Source organism: Sitophilus oryzae, unplaced genomic scaffold (genome assembly GCF_002938485.1).
Source record: "Sitophilus oryzae breed Bouriz unplaced genomic scaffold, Soryzae_2.0 scaffold_1297_pilon_pilon, whole genome shotgun sequence".
NCBI lineage: Eukaryota > Metazoa > Arthropoda > Insecta > Coleoptera > Curculionidae > Sitophilus > Sitophilus oryzae.
In genome coordinates this window covers 5,278,548-5,296,903 of record NW_022145945.1, presented here as the reverse complement: position 1 = coordinate 5,296,903, position 18,356 = coordinate 5,278,548, and the positions used below count along the sequence as shown (strand labels likewise).

At 34.3% G+C, this 18,356-nt stretch overlaps 1 protein-coding gene across 3 annotated transcripts in view; it reads right to left on the bottom strand.

Annotated features, from left to right (window-relative positions):
* LOC115874629 (gephyrin) overlaps positions 1–18,356 on the bottom strand; it is a 115,193-nt gene that overhangs the window by 39,688 nt on the left and 57,149 nt on the right. The gene's annotated exons all lie outside the window — the stretch shown is intronic.

Below are 18,356 nucleotides of genomic sequence, written 5' to 3'. Positions count from 1 at the left end.
GCAGAATCTAAAAACAAAATTAAGATAGAGTGTTACATTTAAAAAACATATTTTATATCCGCCACACTTTTTTAAAGTACCCTGTATGTTCTACAATAATTTTAAAATGTGTATTTTAACCTTCCCTATAACTCTTATATTTAACATTTTTTTGTAAACCTTGAAACAAATGAGATAATGGACTTATTATTACTCTATCGTTGACTCACCCTGTACACTCTATTTAACGTTTATTCCTGTTGGTGACATGGTTAATAACATTATTTTTTTTCAAACGTCACAAAAGTATTAATTTTTGCGACGTGATTGACAATATAAAAAAGTCATTTTAACGCCTAGGCATAGAAGGTGATAGAAGTAAAGCACGTTTACGCCTAAGCCATAAGCATAAAAGTATGAAAATATATTATTAAACTGACATAAAGTGTCAAATTCAACGAGCGTAACCATAGTTTCTCTATACAGGGTATCCCAGAAATAAGTGCAAATATTTTAACTGGTAGTATAGTTCAACCCCAGAAACACGCCTATGTGTGTGGTTTTTTTCCGCGAAAAAAAAATTTTTTTTGGAAATTTTTTAGTTTTTAGTTAAAAACACAATTTCTTGATAATATGGCATTATAGGTATTAGATTAAATTCACAAAAAAGAAAATCCAGAAAAGATCCAGTGGTTCTCAAAATTTTAGCAAAAAATCATTTTTTTGGGAAATTTTCAAAGTAAAATAACTACATTATTTTGGACTTATTTGAAAAACGATAAAGAGAAAATGTGTTTCTTTTATCGAGATCTACCTCTTAAAATACTTGCACTTATTTCTGGGACACCCTGTATATAATTACATACAAGGTACGACTTTTAAATCTTTTTATATTAGTTGGAATGTTTAAAAATATTATTAAAATATTATATTATTTTATTGTTTAAAAAATTATTTTTGCCGTTTGAAAAAAAATAGCATGTTCTATTCGGAGTAAAAATGACTTTTTGTTCGCAGTGAAGTGTCTTTTTTACTCCTAATAAAACAATATACTATTGTCAAATCGGTATGTTATTAAAATGATAAACAAAGGATGTTTAGGACAAAAATATATAGCTTCTGATTATTAGGTATTATTTTTAAGAACATATTATTTAATAATTATGAATTTTATTCTACAGATAAATAATTTTGTTGTACTCTACTAACTCAATCAAACATTTCAAAATGAGCTACGTTATATGACACATATATCCGTCAAACCCAAAATTTCAAATCATTATGATTAAATTATAATAATTTTAAAGTCATTTTCTGACACCCACATGAATAATTCATCAAAAAAGTTTACAGCTTAATAGAGCTATATTACCCAATTATGTCATGATTAAATGGACAAATTTGCTTAAATTAACACCGATTTAAATGCAATTAAAATACCGGTTAATTAAATAGTTGTTTCCGAAGCAGGTTCTAGAATGTTAGAGATGCTTATACAGAGTGATTAGTCTCAGTTACCCGTACCACAAGATTGGTTGATGAGGGAAAATAAAATAACTTTGGTTACACATCATAATACGACCACCAGCAAACTCCATAAGACGACGCATGGTGTGTTTTATGAAAAAAATAACCATTCCAAAATAACATTACAGCAGTAAATTCTTAATAACTTTAAAACATTTTATTGTGTTAATTGACATTGATAGGACATTCACGTGTTGCTATTTAAACGATACCGAATTATTCCCAAATAATAGACCTTTAAATTTAAATTAATGAAAAAATCAAACCCAATTAATTCTCGGTATAAACTGTGTCAAATGTCAATTAATGGCGACCTTTAATTGAGAACTAATAAAACCTCTGGTCAGGTTAAAGGTGCCAGGTATAATGTTTCATCATTTAACTGTTAAATAATATTAATATATGTAGATCATACTTTACCATCCTGAATAAAATGTTAGTGAACCAAGTATTTATAGTTTTCACCAATACCGGCATGCGTTTTGTCAATGATGTCCGAAATGCGGTAAAACCTAGGATAAGCGCGCTAAACCTAGGATTTACCAAAAACATGCCCGAAAACTTTTTATTTTGCTTCCATTTCCGGACTTTTACCGGACCCAAACAGTAAATCTTAGTATTTACTACACCGCATTGGTAAAAGTACGAATAAGCAAGTGGTAGTAAAAACCAACCAACCCCACGAAATAACCACCTAACCAATGCATTAACACCCCCCAAATAACCAGGCTAACCAATGCAATAACACCCTCCAAATAACCAGGCTAACCAATGCATTAACACCCTTCAAATAACCAGGCTAACCTAATTAGTTAAAGCTTTTGGTAAATCCTAGGTTTAGTGCACTTATCATAGGTTTTACCTTAGGGTTTTACCGCATTTCGGACATTTACAGTAACAAATATGACTGATACGTTACAAAAATCGATATCGTGAAACGATAATCGTTAAAATTTCAATGCCTAAGTAAACAAAAGTAGAGATGTCTTTGTATATCGACATCCTTAATTTGTCGATATTGTTGCTATAAGAAAAATAATTCGTACTTTTACCAATACGGTGTGGTAAATCCTAAGATTTACTGTTTGGGACCGGTAAAAGTCCGAAATGGAAGTGGTAATAAAGAAGTTTTCGAGCTTTTACCATTTACTTTTGATAAATCCTAGGTTTAGCGTGCTTATCCTAGGTTTTACCGCATTTCGGACATTTACAGTGACATGTATATTACACTATATCGCTAGTCAGGAATAGAAATTGATGCCAAGTTTTTGAGATTCGTTCAACAGCTTTGAACTACGCAAGCGTGAGAAATACTTCTCGATTAGTTTATTTATTTCATACTAACCAATAGAAGTAGTTTTCTAAGTTTCTATCTACCACGTAAATCAATTTAACGTCTGACTATTCGTGCCATTACTTATAAATTTAAATTTAATCTCTGACATATTTAAACAAAACAAGAAACAGATAGATATGATGAATATCTAAAATAACAGATTGAAATAATGCCATTACCAACAAAAAATAACATATTATACATTATTAATACCGTATGATCGAAAAAAAAACGGCGTCCAGTTGGCGTGGAAATGACGATCGATGACATTTCCCATATAATTTTACATATAAAATGACAGCGATCTTCATTTCATAGCCATCGCTGACGCCGTTTTCATTCGATCATATGGTATTTAGAGTTTAAAATAGTGCGCAGGCAGGTGACAGCGTTAAAGTAGACGCATCAGATCGTTTTATTTGGTGCGTGCGCACGAAAATCCTGTTGAACGAAAAGGATAGACTTATGCATGATAGATATTCCTATTTCTTTTTTTTTTGGCTTCACTTTCCACTCATTGTGTAAATGCGGTACTAGCAATATATTCTTATAATATATTTGCGTAATGTTCAGTAGTTTGTATATTTAGAGAAGTATATCTCCCAGTGACAAACAGTTTCTACAGATATATATAACCAGGCTTAAAACGCATTCTAAAGATGAAATGATTCTCAAATGGTCCCACCATGTCTCAAACGTCGAAGTCATGATTACTAAGTGCACGGCCACACAGAAAGCGTTTTTTGCGTTTTTAGCGTGAAGCGTCTTTTGCGTCTAAAACAAAATAACAGGATTATATAGGAGTGGCCCCACCAAAAGCGTCTGGCGTTCGGCGTGTCTCGCAAAAAACGCAAATGAAAACAAATCAATTTGTTTTCTGTAGCGTCTTTAGCGTTTTCTATGGGACCCCGTCCTAGGCAGACGTAATATTTTATAATACAATAAAAATAAAATAAATAGTATGCATTTTTTTCATTTTAGAATATTATCTAAAAGTATTTTTATAGAGAACGTCTACTGTTTAGGAAGATTCTATTAAATTCCAAAATTTGAAGGAAACTCAATATTAAAGGAACATTAGTGTTTTTTTCTGCGTAAAAAAGTTTTTTTAACAGAAACAAATAGTTTTTGACGCGTAAAAAGTAGTTTTTTACGTGTAACAAATAGATTTTTACAAGTAACAAATAGTTTTTTTACACGTAAAAAATATTTTTTTTTGTGTATAAAAGTTTTATTGCCAGAAACAATAAGTTTTTAACGCGTGAAAATTAGATTTTTTACGTGTAGCAAATAGTTTTTTACACGTAACAAATAGTTTTATACGCGTAAAAAATAGTTTTCTACCAGTAACAAATAATTTTATACGCGTAAAAAATAGTTTTTTACGTATAACAGTTTATTCGCGTAAAATAATAAAAATATTTTTTTACGTGTAACAAATGTTTTTTTACACGTAAATTTGATTCACTTATACAAAATTTGTATTAAAATATCAATATTTTTGATAAACACGTGGACTGCTCACAAATACACGTCGCGTCACTACGTATTTCTAAGCCGTTAACACGTTTCGTTACAACTAGCTCGTGTGTCAGGGCCGTCTCGCTAGCTCGTATGTCACGGCCTTGAATGTTTACTCCCAGCGCGCGTAAAGACGTTTCACTACAAAAAGTATCATAAATCATGTCCTAAAATTATGTTAGCAACTAGTAATATATATTTACTATTCTATTATATAATTACAATTCTTTATTATATTATTATAACAAATAACCACAACACTACAACATAAAAAACTATACACATATAAACTAAAATTCGTAAAATAAATGGCAAATACTAATTATTATTTTTACACTCACCACTGGCACTAGCAGTAGATTGTGTTTGTCGCCGAATATATGCCCCGGCCCGTCCACAATTCAATCCCAGCATCTTTTATCTTCGTCTCTTCAACGCTAACCGCGCCGATCTCGCCTATCTCTTTCTCACAGGATTGATTGTTGAATGGGCCGGGAATCCACGATCTTGCGACGTTACTAATTGAATCTTCATAGAAACTGCAGACCTGCCGCGTCTTTTGAGGGTTTTTAATGGACACAAATCGAAAAAAAACGCTTAAAACGGTAAAATCGCAAAACGCGCTTGAGACGCAAAAAACGCAAAACGCTAAAAACGCTTTCTGTGTGGCCGTGGGCTAAGTCCCGCTTAAGATGGGCTGGTCACGTATACAGCATGCAAGAAAATCGGGTGATCAACTCAAAAAGGTACAAGGATATTTTCCACGAAAACATAAAGGGGATAAGCATGCAGATTAAGTGGGAAGAAGGAGCGCACAATGGAGAAGAATTGTAAACTCAGTTATCATTGACAACCAAAAAGTAAAGAGGCAACAAAGATTTTTGCACGTCCGGAGTGCGGAAGAGAGATAATAACATCACGTATCGGACTTTTCAGTCACAGAAAAGCTCATCAACGCACTACGTAACCATCTTCTGATGCGTGTCAAATACTTGTCAGCGAGTAATAGCAGTAAGTAAGAAAGTAATTAACATTAGAAAACATTTTTTTTCTTAATTATAACTGCTGTAAACTTTTATATATTTAACAAAAAAATCCATCAGGAAAAAGAGATCAAATAAAAAACAGTGTTAAAGTCATTTCTTTAAAGCTGTAAGACTTAAAGGCTTTAGACGCCTATTAAGTGTAACGTTGAGGCTAATATCTGAAACATAAACGACATATTAGTCGACCCAAGCCAATTAAGCCGTCATTATCGTTTTCCTTTGATATTCAGGCAAATTAGATTACGTGCGTTTGAGCGTATATACGTCAACGTCATTTTGAAGACGATAGAAACCAGAGATATGGATATTATAACGGCGAATATACGATAATGGCGTGGGTGGAAATTCAAATCACGACGGCTAATGTCTTAGGTTTAAGTCTTAAGATTACGAGGGAGATATGTATTGTAATCGCAAAACATTTTCCGATGTACGTCATCAATCATATCGACATTGACACTAAAGTCTATAAACCTGACTATAAAATTTTGGCAAAAATGTTTAAATCTGTTGTATAATTTAAGGTACCAAGCAGCTCTTTATTTTAATTTATAGAGCAAATGATTGTAACAGATATTTTATTTAGATTAAAGCTGCAAAAATTAGTTTAAACCGAATTTTATTATCGCTATGTTGGTCATATTACGCCGTGTTCAGCAGTGTTGTCCTTTATTATTTGACAATTATCCTAGTATCAGTCATTATTTTGTACCTTTGAATAAGAAGACTAAGGAAGGAGCATAATGTTATCCATGTATTCATGCATGGTGGGCGGAAAAAGGACTCTAGGGTGGGGATCCTTGACAGTTCTGTTTGACTATTCATTTGACACATTTGAATTTGATTTGAAATTTTGTGGATTTGTCAGTCTTTACGGAGCTTATTTTATGTTATTTATTATTTAGTCTACTACTGATAGTTGTACAAAGGTAGTAAATCTAGATGGAAATTGTGGCAGAACTTAAATTAACAGTGACACTATCGCGATTTATCCAAAAAGACTCTAAAATAGTTGGTTGTGTAGCGTGCGGTAGATCTCGGGAAAAATTGAGTGAAATAATGGAATAACTTTTCGCTAGTAAGTGACTATATAATATACATACGTGTAGTAAACCGATCATTTATGAAATTCACTTAAATTAACTAAATTATATATTTTTCTGGCATTTTAGCCTTTATTTATTACTTGTCAAAGATTAGATGTCAAAGAATGTAGATACGTTAATTTGACTTACCTGCTTCAGTAGCGTATCGGATGTTTGTGTTAATAAATACTTATTATAACTTATCTATTTTTATTAGAATTATATATTTTTATAACAATTTTAATAACTGCCAACATTTATTCACAACGTACAATAAAACAACAAATTATTGAGTCTACCCCACGTCATAGTTTTACATTTTTTAAATAAAATTAGAACGACACTGATAAACCGGAATTTAAGTCGGCCATATTTGAGGCCCATCGCGGTGTACCTAAGATTTTTGATATGCTCCTTCCTTAGTCTTCTTATTCAAAGTTTTGTACAATATCGTGTTGTTGTAGAATCTTTGTGAGTAATTCTCGTTTTTTTGCCTATTTTAATAGTATTAATTTTTTAATAGTCTTAATTGCACTTTTAAGCACAAACAGTTCTTTTAAGAACTAAATTTTCGAGTTTTTGTATTGAATTTCTTGAAATTGTGTGTTGAAAATATGCCGAAGCATTTAAACAATCGAAGCAAAGACCTTGTAGATTCCGTGTTTTTTTTTAAACTATTTTGAAAGAGAACGGGACAATAAAGGTCCTTTATTACCCTTGACTGCAATCAGAAAAGTAAGCTTGATTGATAAACACCAGTATACCACTTTCAAAGTTAGTTTTTATTAAATTCTGAGATTATTAGTTTGTGCATTAATAGCACCCTCTTACTTGTTATTATTATCATTGTAAGATGTATATCAATAAATAAATAATCCATTATAACGCTTATAATAATCTTCATGATGGACTAGTTTTTGCCAATATGTAATAAGTAGAATTAGCTATAAAGCAAATAAATCAATTAATCACTAAAATTTTAGTAATTAAATTAAAAATAAAACGTAAAACTCTTTAAAAAATTATAAAATAAATATGCTGTTTGTCAATTTTAAATTAAGTGTCACTTCATAAATCCATCATAATCTGGCAGCGCTGTCTCCATCGCTTGTCACTCAAAGTTGATCACGTGCATCGGAAATTGTTTTGCTATTACCATAGTAACTGCGTTTTATATATCTACCAGGATTGTTAGTAGGATTAATCCGTAGTTCTGGCAACACGGTCTCCTGCAACCACCCACCCACAGAAACACGATTATGAGGTTTTTTCCCAAAAAGAAAATTTTGAAAATTTTATTTGTTTTTGAAAAATATTTTGGAACTTTTTTAGTTTTTAGTTATAAACCTTAATTTGTTAATAACATTACAACATAGGTAGAGTAGATTAAATTTACAAAAAAGAAAACCCACAAAAGATTCGGTGGTTCTCAAAATTTAAGCAAAAAAATAATTTTTTTGGTAATTTTCAATATAAAATAACTCAGTTATTTTGGATTTATTTGAAAAACAATAAAGAGAAAATATGTTTCTTTTATCGTGATCTGCTTGCCCTGAAAATATTTGCACTTATTTAAGGCTCACCCTGCGTATTTCTTTAATACATATATGTGTTAATAATTATAAAAATAAAATAAAATATTAATATCAATACATATAAGTCAGCTCAACAGAATTCACCCTTCCTATCTTTTATTGAAATCTGAAAACTGGGCTATAAGTTTAAATCAGTTGCAAAAAAGGTAATCAGTTTGAATATTTCACTGTCAGAACACGGAGGAACAGAAATGGGTCAAAAAACTTCTAGGACATTTCTATAGAAATTTGTTTTTCGCAAAAAGTGGTTTCGCTAAAATGGGTGATGACCCCAAGATGACCCCAAAAGACACGGATAACTGCTTTTATGAGTGAAAGGAACTAGAAACTTTAGATTAAAAATACCTTGAGATAACATGTGATGTTGGTGACTTAAAATCCTCATTTATAAAAAGAATATACCTATACACCTTATGAACAATGTACAGGGTGGTCGAAATTGGTCTGTTCACTTGGCAGTGAAAATATCAACAGACGGTTTCCGCTATTAAGCGTGTCTCAGAAATCGAGCCCATGACATATATGTCGGTTTTTTTCATTTAGTCAGGAAATAGGTTTTCTCTGTTAAAACAGACCAATTTCGACCACCCTGTACTATTGTTCATAAGTTGTATAAATTATAACTGTACAGACCTGAGGGCCGAGGTACAGAAATGTTTAAAAATTTGCGTTTGTTATTGAATTTATAAAAAACATTATCTATATATAAAGCATATTATAAAAACAAAGATATTTTAACGAGTAACAACATGTTACAAAATGCAGAACGGCGATTATTGAACGTGAAGTCATCATAATTACACAAGTTTACAAATTCGGGTTAGCTTTTGGACCCGAGCAGATGAGAACGATTCTTAACGTTATTTGATGCCCTGAACTCAGATCTTCAATCCGTTTCTCAAGATTGGCTCTAGTTTTCGGTGTGGCCGAGTCGTACCCACTATGAGCCAGGAAAACAAAATATATCCTTTGTACCACTTGTAAACCCACAGGACGTTTTACTGCCACCTCTTCACTTAAAACTTGGCCTTATTAAGAACTTTGTCAAAGCGCTCGATCGCGAAGGACTGGCTTTCCAGTACTTAACCAAGTTGTTTCCAAAACTGTCATACGCAGAAATCAAAGAAGGAATATTTGTCGGACCTGATATTCGAAAACTAATGGCTGACGCAACGTTTACAAAATGTTTAACGCTTGATGAGGCAGCAGCATGGACATCGTTTCAAAGTGTTGTTCACAACTTCCTCGGTAATCATAAATCACCGAATTACAAGCAAGTAATCGACAATTTGTTGCAAAATTACCACAAGATTGGAGCTCGAATGTCTCTCAAGATACATTTTCTGCATTCACATTTTGATTTTTTTCCACAAAACTTGGGCGACACGAGCGACGAGCAAGGAGTGCGGCTACACCAAGATATAGCGAAAATCGAAAGGTGATACCAAGGATTTTGGGACGAAGGCATGATGACCGATTACTGTTGGACCCTAATCCGTGAAACAGATCCCAAGCAGTATAAAAGACTCAGTTCAACCTCTGTTCATTTCTGATTTATATTGTTTAATTCAATAAATGACCGTTAACGGTCGAAAATAGTAAAATAATGAATTTATTGAATATTTCGAAAACTAGAACCTATCTTAAAAAATGGACTGCTGATTTGGATTCAGCTCCAAAAATTATCCTAGAAATTGCTTTTAGTTGCTCAGTTCCAAAACCGTGTATATAGTACAATTCTTTTAAAACTTCCTCAATATGGCCGACCTAGTTAAGAAAATTGGTAATTTTTTTTTAATGAAAAATAAGTTGGCGTTAGCGAATTCAGAAATTAATTTAGTCTTTGGTTAACAATAAAATTTTTCAGGATTGTCAAGTTGACGTTAAAGTTAGGTTATTAGGTGGTTGTCATAAAAACATAGATTATTGAAATTATTTAATAAGAATAAAGGTATTTTACCGCAGATCCGAAGAGATTTTACTTAAAGGTATTTTATAAACTTTCTCAGGGAGAATATTAACTCCCCTGTTTCTTATATTTCAGTTAAAGGGACGTAAGAACTATAGGAAGTGAATTTTTGTTTTCATGTTTTGACAATATCTGAGAGTTCCTAAAATTATCAAGATTATTGAATAATTATAGTTGTAATTAATTCACTTAATATAAGTGAAATTAATAGAAGACTTGGAAATAGGATGATGCGTTTCATGTTATAGTTTATAGATCACCTCATTTCTCTTAATTTGTTTTTACTTCAGTACAGTTAATCACAAATTGAATTGATGTGTGCAAAAACAGCTATATATTTTCAAACATCTTATTGAAATAGTTCTTTTGTATACTGTTAAACTGTATCAACTACAAACTATTTAGCAAAAAGTTATAAGGTAATAAATTTTGTTGATATAATTTATGAAAATTTATATATAAAGATCACACAATCCTCTGAGGGAAAAAGAAATACTCAAAAACTCATTCTTTATTAAAAATAACAACATACAAAAACATCCATGCAAACTGTAATAATCAGAACATTATCCACATTATACCTTTATTAAATTTGTGTTCACACTCCTGTCAGGAAAGCCAGAAATGTTTGTTTAAATATTAACTTATTTTAAATTGCCAGAAACACACATCATATCACAACCACAACTATAGGTTTGGAATCAGTACTAAATTTTATACCTAGTAAGTAATGTGCCAACTAAAAAGATTTGAGACAACTAAAAGGTTGATGATCAAACATCAACAAAATATTCCTTATGTTTGCACTAAATTTAAAGACATAATTTAAAATTCCGTTACAATACGGAAATAGATTGAAGTTTTGTGATTACAGTACTATATAATTTATATGTTTTTTTAACAAACTGCTAGCTGTTTATGGTAAATGCTGACACTCTGCAAACCTTAATCAAGCCTTAATTAAAGCACGTGTGTTTGGAATTTTAGGTATGGCTTAACACGACAGGATCGGGCTAAGCCCTTAAGAAGATTTCTAAAATATAATTCATATTTCCTTCGGCCACACGCCCGCTTTACCCGACCCCTGAGAGCGACCCGAACAATATAGCGTAATAGACTCTTAAGATTACGAGGGAGATATGTATTAACTGCATTTTATATACCTACCAGGGTTGTTAGTAGTATATTTCTAATTAACTGTAAAGGTGGTGGTTACATTGGATGCGTTTGTTTATCAATTATAGTAAAGATTGAAAGAATTGACACGCAACATAATGGGCAAATTCGTGACAAGGTTGATTTGATTTCTTCTTGATATAAAAAACTAACCAAAATATATATTGTAGTCACTGTGTTTCTTTTTTTTCTAAAATCTTCTGTTTTTTCCTGTTGTATCTTCTTAATCTTACTTTGGAATTGAAATTATCATTAATTCTCTTAGCGATTTGTATCTCTAATTAAATAAAATTTGTGTTTTCTTTTCCCCTATACAAATAAATGTATCTAATTTAAATACATTCCCTGGCTTTTTAAAAAACGGGACAATCCCTAAAAAATCCTTAAGAAATATGCAAATATTGTTGGACAAGAAAAAATACGCAATTTCTATAGCAGAAAGCTTAAGAGATTTCTTAAGCCAAAAAAACTTGGATTAGGAATGCACATTTTTTTTTAAATAAAACACACCGAAAACTGGGAGCATAAAAATATATCTGAATTAGTACCTAATAAATGTATACAAATTCTACGTCGATCTACCTATGCAGTAATACTAGCACCATACAACCATACGATCGAAAAAAAAACGGCGTCAAAAACGGTTGGGGAATGACATTCGCTTATAATTTTGGCGAGTTTAAGCCCTAGAAGTCATTACTTGGCAAGGATACTGTACTACACCACAAAACTATTAATTAATAGTATGTTATTTTATTAAGAGTAAAAATGATACGTTTTGTGAGGCTGTACCTCTAATAGCCTAAGAGCTGATGACATATTCAGAGAACAAATTTTAGGCAAGCTAGAATAACTAAAAATGTATAGTTTATTAACTGGTGAACCCAGAATCCTAAGTCTGGCTGGGGGGTTGGGGGTATTTCGTTACTGCGCAACCCATAACATTTGCAAAAAAATAAATCCAAAAAACATTCTTTAGGCAACTTGAAATTTGTTTCTTCTTAAATTTTAGCATCTATTTAACCTAGAAATAAGTATGCCAGACTTTTTTTTCGGGTTTAAAGTGTAACCCGACCATTCCAAATATGTTTAATTATTATACCTGGAAAACATACCTTAGGCATTCTAAAATTTTTACAGCGTGTTTATTAGAAGATATTAAAAAATATGTGTTAATTGCCAGACGAATTCAATGGGATTCAATACTTGCCAGACGCGAATAAAGATTTTAAATGAGCGCGATAAGAAAATCTTATGAGTATCTATAAGCGCGAGAAAGATAGTTTATTGAGACCTGGTCGGCAGCCGATGCGGCTGACGTAACAGCATTTTGGAGTAGTAAAAATTTAAAAAAAAACTAACTAATATTGAATAAATAAAAAGAAACATTTTCTAATAAAAATGTATGATTGAAATCCTTTCAATAAGAAGACTTTTTAATTTAAGTATTTCGTATCTGAAAGAATAAAAAGACAAATAATAATTATTTAAAATTAGCATAATATAAAATATATTTTTTTCAAACGTCAAAAAAGTATAATTATTATTATACTTTTGTGTGACATATTATATTATTATTAATTTTTGCGACCTGATTGACAATATAAAAAAGTCATTTTAACGCCTAAGCATAAAAGTAAAGCACTTTTACTTACTTTTGAATCTATGTAGAAAGATTAACAATGGTACTTTAATAAAATTCCAGAATACTTATTTTTTTAGCACTGTACATGGTACCCTTTTGCCGGGATTACGTCTTCTGGTAAAACCACTTCTTTAAATTTTAAACCATGTTCATAAACAATAACTTTGTCACTAGTAAAAAAAGTTCATAAACAAAAGCCTGCAAATAATTGGAATGAAACCGAAAAAAATTGTTTTTAGGAAAATTTGAAGTACTCCAAAATACTGTTACGTCAGCCGCATCGGCTGCCGAAAATCTTTATTCACGTCAGGCAAGTATTAAAACCCGTTGAATTCGTTTGGCAATTAACACATATTTTTTAATATCATCTAATAAACACGCTGTAAAAATTTTAGAAGGCCTAAAGTATGTTTTCCAGGTATAATAATTAAACATATTTGGAATGGTCGGGTTACACTTTAAACCCGAAAAAAAAGTCTGGCATACTTATTTCTAGGTTAAATAGATGCTAAAATTTAAGAATAAACAAATTTCAAGTTGCCTAAAGAATGTTTTTTGGATTTATTTTTTGCAAATGTTATGGGTTGCGCAGTAGCGAAATACCCCCAACCCCCCAGCCAGACTTAGGATTCTGGGTTCACAAGTTATTAAACTTTATTTTTTTTGTTATTCTAACTTGCCTAAAATATATTCTCTAAATATGTCGTCAGATCTTAGGCTATTATAATAATGCTGCGCGCGTCTCACTTATACGCTGCTTATATTATTATAGTATTGACTTTTTGATCAAAGCCGAGTTGTAAGGTGTTTTAACATCAAAATAACATTTTTCCGAACAACCAAATTCAATCACTAACTATGTTTTGAATCGGAGAATCGATTGCAAAAGTCATTAACTACGATTTCTGACTATTTCTGGCTATTAACTATAACATCTTTATGCAATGCAATTCTTCTTTAGACGCATTTTTCTCGGAAGTAATAAAAAGTAAGTTAGTGTGTGTCTTTTGGCAGCAATGGGACGATATGTTCTCTAAATATGTCGCCAGGTCTCCGGCTATAACAGGTGAGGCAAAAAAGTCATTTTTACTCCGAATAGAACATGCTATTTTGTGCAATCGTCACAAATAATTTTTTAAACAATTTCAAATGGGACTGAACAGTGGAACTCACTGCCAGAATTACCTTAAAAATTTCAAAATACTGACTCTTCCTTTCTTATTCATTTTTGAATCCGTTTGCTTAATCTGCAAGCACATATCTGCTATTCCGGAAGGGCCATCTCACAACTATCCACTTAGGAATGCGGAGCACGATCTTTATCTGCTAACCCCAAGCTCAGAACTAGTTAAAGGCTCAATACTGTACAATGCCAAAAAAATGTACAATCATCTGCCTTTGAATATCAAGTCACTTTCATTCTTTCCCACATTTCGCAAAGCTCTGAAATCATACTTACTGGAGAGAGCCCTATATGCGGTAAACAACTTTTTTGTTGATGTTTAATCATGAACAATTTTGAATTCTAAAATCTTGATCATCTCACACACTGGTTAAAGATCTAGTATTTAATATTTAATATTTTATAATTCTTACTTGATTTTGTCCATTTGCAATTTTCCTTTTGTAAAATTTTATTGATACGCCTGTGTTCTGCAATGTCCATGTATGTTTTATTTGTAATTATAATGACGTAAATTTTTTTGAATTGATTTGTATTGTATGATTATTTGTATTTTTTTTGTGCTTTTGTTTGTTTTGTAAATGCTTTGTCGATGAAGCTATTTTGGCTTTTTGTACAATAAAGCGTTGTTTATTATTATTTATTTTTAATTATTATAATATTTATAATATTTAAAAGTAATACCTTGTAAGTAATTATATAGGTATTTAAAAACTAGGGTTAAGGCTCGTTGAATTTGACACTTTATGTCAGAATAATTATAAATTTTCGTATTTTTGCTTATGCGTAAAAGCGCGTTATGCGATTTACTTTTATGTCTTGGTTAAAATTAGTTTTTTATATTATCAGTCATGTCACAAAATTTAATATTTTCGTGACCTTTTTTTTTCTCCACAATAAGGGGCCGTCCTCTGCCGGAAACACTGCGACCTGTGAGGCCTATTGTGTTTGTCCCCTTTCTATATCTGCACCCATTCTCCTATCCCTGTGCCCTGCACTAACTTATGCAGGTCCTTGATAGGATGGGAGCATAGTTCCTCCGGTTCTAGCCTAGCTTTCCCAAATAAAAATGTCGCTTGCGATCCAGAGCTCGCAGTGACATATTATGTGCTCCGCTGTTTCAGGATCTTTAGCGCAAAGTCTGCAGCAAAGACTTCCTTGATACAGATTGAGCTTGTTCAGGTAACACTTGACAGCCATATGTCCTGTCAAGAGGACTGTTGTAATCCGCAATTTATTCCTGCTAAGCATTAGCAGTTCTTTTGCGGTTTTGGAGCTAGGTCCTTGGATAAAAGCCTTGCTGTGCCTGTGCCCGTGTCGGTTTCTCCAGTGGACATTCTGCTTTTTCCTGATCCAGAGTTTTAGTGCACTACGGGCCATACATTTGGGTATTCCCAGTACTGGCTCTGGACCAAGATAAGATGCCGATGATCCTTGCCTAGCTAGCTCATCGGCTTTTTCGTTGCCTTGGATGCCGCTGTGGCCCGGCACCTAGAATAATTTAATTCTGTTCCGTCGAGCCATAGCTTCCAGTTCACCTAGGCATTCCCAGACGAGTCTCGACGATACCTTTGGGCTCATAAGCGCCCCAAGTGCCGCCTGTCTGTTTGAGCATATATTGATGAGCTTATCTGAATAAGCTCTTCTATTGTTTTCTTTCGCACATCGTAGAATGGCGAAGATTTCTGTCTGGAATACGGTTGAGTCTTTACCCAAGGAAAACGATAAACTTACCCTTGGTCTTTCCCGAAATACTCCAGCTCCTGTTCCTTCAGCGGTCTTTGACCCGTCTGTATACCAGGTTAGTCCATCCTGAAGGAATGTTATATCTGTCCACATTCCTCGATCCATTTTGTTCACCTCGAATGGTTTGTGATAGTGATAAAGAGGGGTCATTTGGTCCGATCTTATTTGGAGTAGAGGTCCCCCGATAGGATTTCCCATCTTTTAGTGTCCTGTTTCTGTCCTATTTCCCAGAGACAAGAAACTTTGTTGTCGATAGAGTCCCATTCTTGCCTCCGCCTGGATCACTATGTGAAGAGGCGGAAGGTCCAGAAGCGCCTCCATTGATGCAGTGGGCGTTGATTTGATCGCCCCTGTTATGCTCAGACAAGCAAGTCTTTGCACCTTGCTGAGGCTGAGCATTGTTGTTTGTTGCATTACCTTAGGCCACCATACCAAGGATGCATATGTTACTGAAGGCCTCACCACTCCAGTGTACAGCCAGTGCACCATCTGTGGTCTAAGGCCCCAGATTTTTTCCATGAAGGCGTCTGACTACCGCTAGGGTAGTCACTGCCCTCCTTGTGACATTTTCCAAATGTCGGTTCCAGGTCAGTTTGGTATCAAGCGTGATTCCTAGATACTTGACCTCCCCCGAGAGAGGAATCTCATCACCGCAGAGTCTTAGAGGGCCTAGTCCCTCAAGTATTCTGCGCTTGGTGAAGGGGATTATTACGGTCTTTGTAGGACTAATATTTAGTCCCTTCCGTGTCACCCATAATTCCACAATCTTCAAGGCCCTATGCATTCGCTCCCTTACTGTTGTGTTAAACTTACCTCTGACTAACACGACCAAATCGTCTGCATATCCAAAAGTGTTGAAACCAGCCCTGTTGAGACTATTAAGCAGTCCGTCCATAACGAGATTCCACAGCAGAGGGGAGAGAACTCCCCCCTGCGGGCATCCTCCCGCCACCCGGACTGCAACAGTCTCATTTAGGAGGGTGGTATATGCCACTCGACTTTTGAGCATGCAGTCTATCCGCCTGCAGCAGGTCTCCTCTAATCCGAGGTTCCTTGTAGTTCTCGTCAGTGACTGAAATGAGGTGTTATCAAACGCCCCTTCTATGTCGAGGAATGTCCCTAAAAGCACTTCTCTTGTTTTGAACGTCGACTCCACTTTGCTTACTAGCTGATAGAGTGGCGATTCGGTTGATCGTCCTGCTGTATAGGCATGTTGGTCTTGGTGAAATGGTCTTTTTCCCATTATTTCATCCCTAACATACCTGTCCATTAGTTTCTCAAGAGCCTTTAGTACGAATGACATAAGACTGATGGGCCTAAAAGCCTTTGCCGTAGAATAGTCCAGACGCCCATTCTTGGGTATAAAAGCTACCCTGGTCAGCCTCCAAATTCTCGGTATATATCCTAAGGCCAGACTAGCTCTTAGTAGTGTACAGTTTGCTCGTCAGTAGGTCTGGTCCTTTCTGGAGTATTATTGGACAAATACCGTCCGGTCCCGGTGATTTGTATGGCTCAAATGAGCTTATAGCCCATTTTATCTTTGATTGGTCAATCACCCTTTTTGAAACCTGCCAGTCTTCCCTTGAGGCTCTTCTCGTGAGAAGTTCTCAAGTCCACTACTCTTCCAGGTTTCTGGGGATTGCTCCAAGGCTATTGATCTGGGAAAGTGTACCCGAAAGAGTTCGGTCAGCGTCTCTTTCCCAGTGGATGTGTATTCTCCTGCACTAGTTACAAGAGAGTTAATTGAGGTCTGAGAGTCCTTAGAGAGTATTTTTTGAAGTCTGGCACATTCTGAGGTACTATCAATGCCCTCGCAGTACCTCCTCCAAGATAATCTCTTTGCTCTCTTCAGTTCCTTGTTATATTCGGTCAAAGAGGTCTTATATTCCCCCCAATCGCCGGATCTTTTTGCCCTATTCCAGTTTTTCCTTACCTGCCTTCTCCTTGCCTCTAGCTGGACGGTCCACCAGGGTGTTGCCCGTTTGTGGCTTCTGACAGTCTGGGGGCAGTTTTCCTCAAAAGAAGATCTGATCGCGTCAGTCAATTGCTCCGCGACCAGTTCCACCTCAGTCGCATTCCTTACCATTGATTTGATACTCGTCAGTTTGCTAGTTAGGTCTGCCCCAAAGGCTTCCCAATTTGCATTCCGAGGATCACGGTAGGTTTCTACGGTCCTTTGTATTCCCGAGATTTCAAACCTTATGTGTTTGTGGTCCGAGCAACTCTCCTCCTCTGACACACTCCAGTTTTTTATGAAATTGCTAACAAAAGTGGTGGCTAATGTTAGATCTATAACTTCCTGCCTTTGTGTGGTCACAAAAGTAGGCCTGTTACCTTTATTCATTACGTCTAAATTATTTGCCATAAAGAATTGCAGCAGAGCTTCGCCTCTAGGGTTTGTGTCTGTGCTTCCCCAGAAAGTGTGGTGCGCATTTGCGTCCGAGCCAATGATCAACTGAGATCCATTTCCTCTGCAGTACCTCACTAGCTCTTCCACAGTCTCTGGTGGTGGTGGATCAGGGTCATCGAAAGGAAGATAAGCCGATCC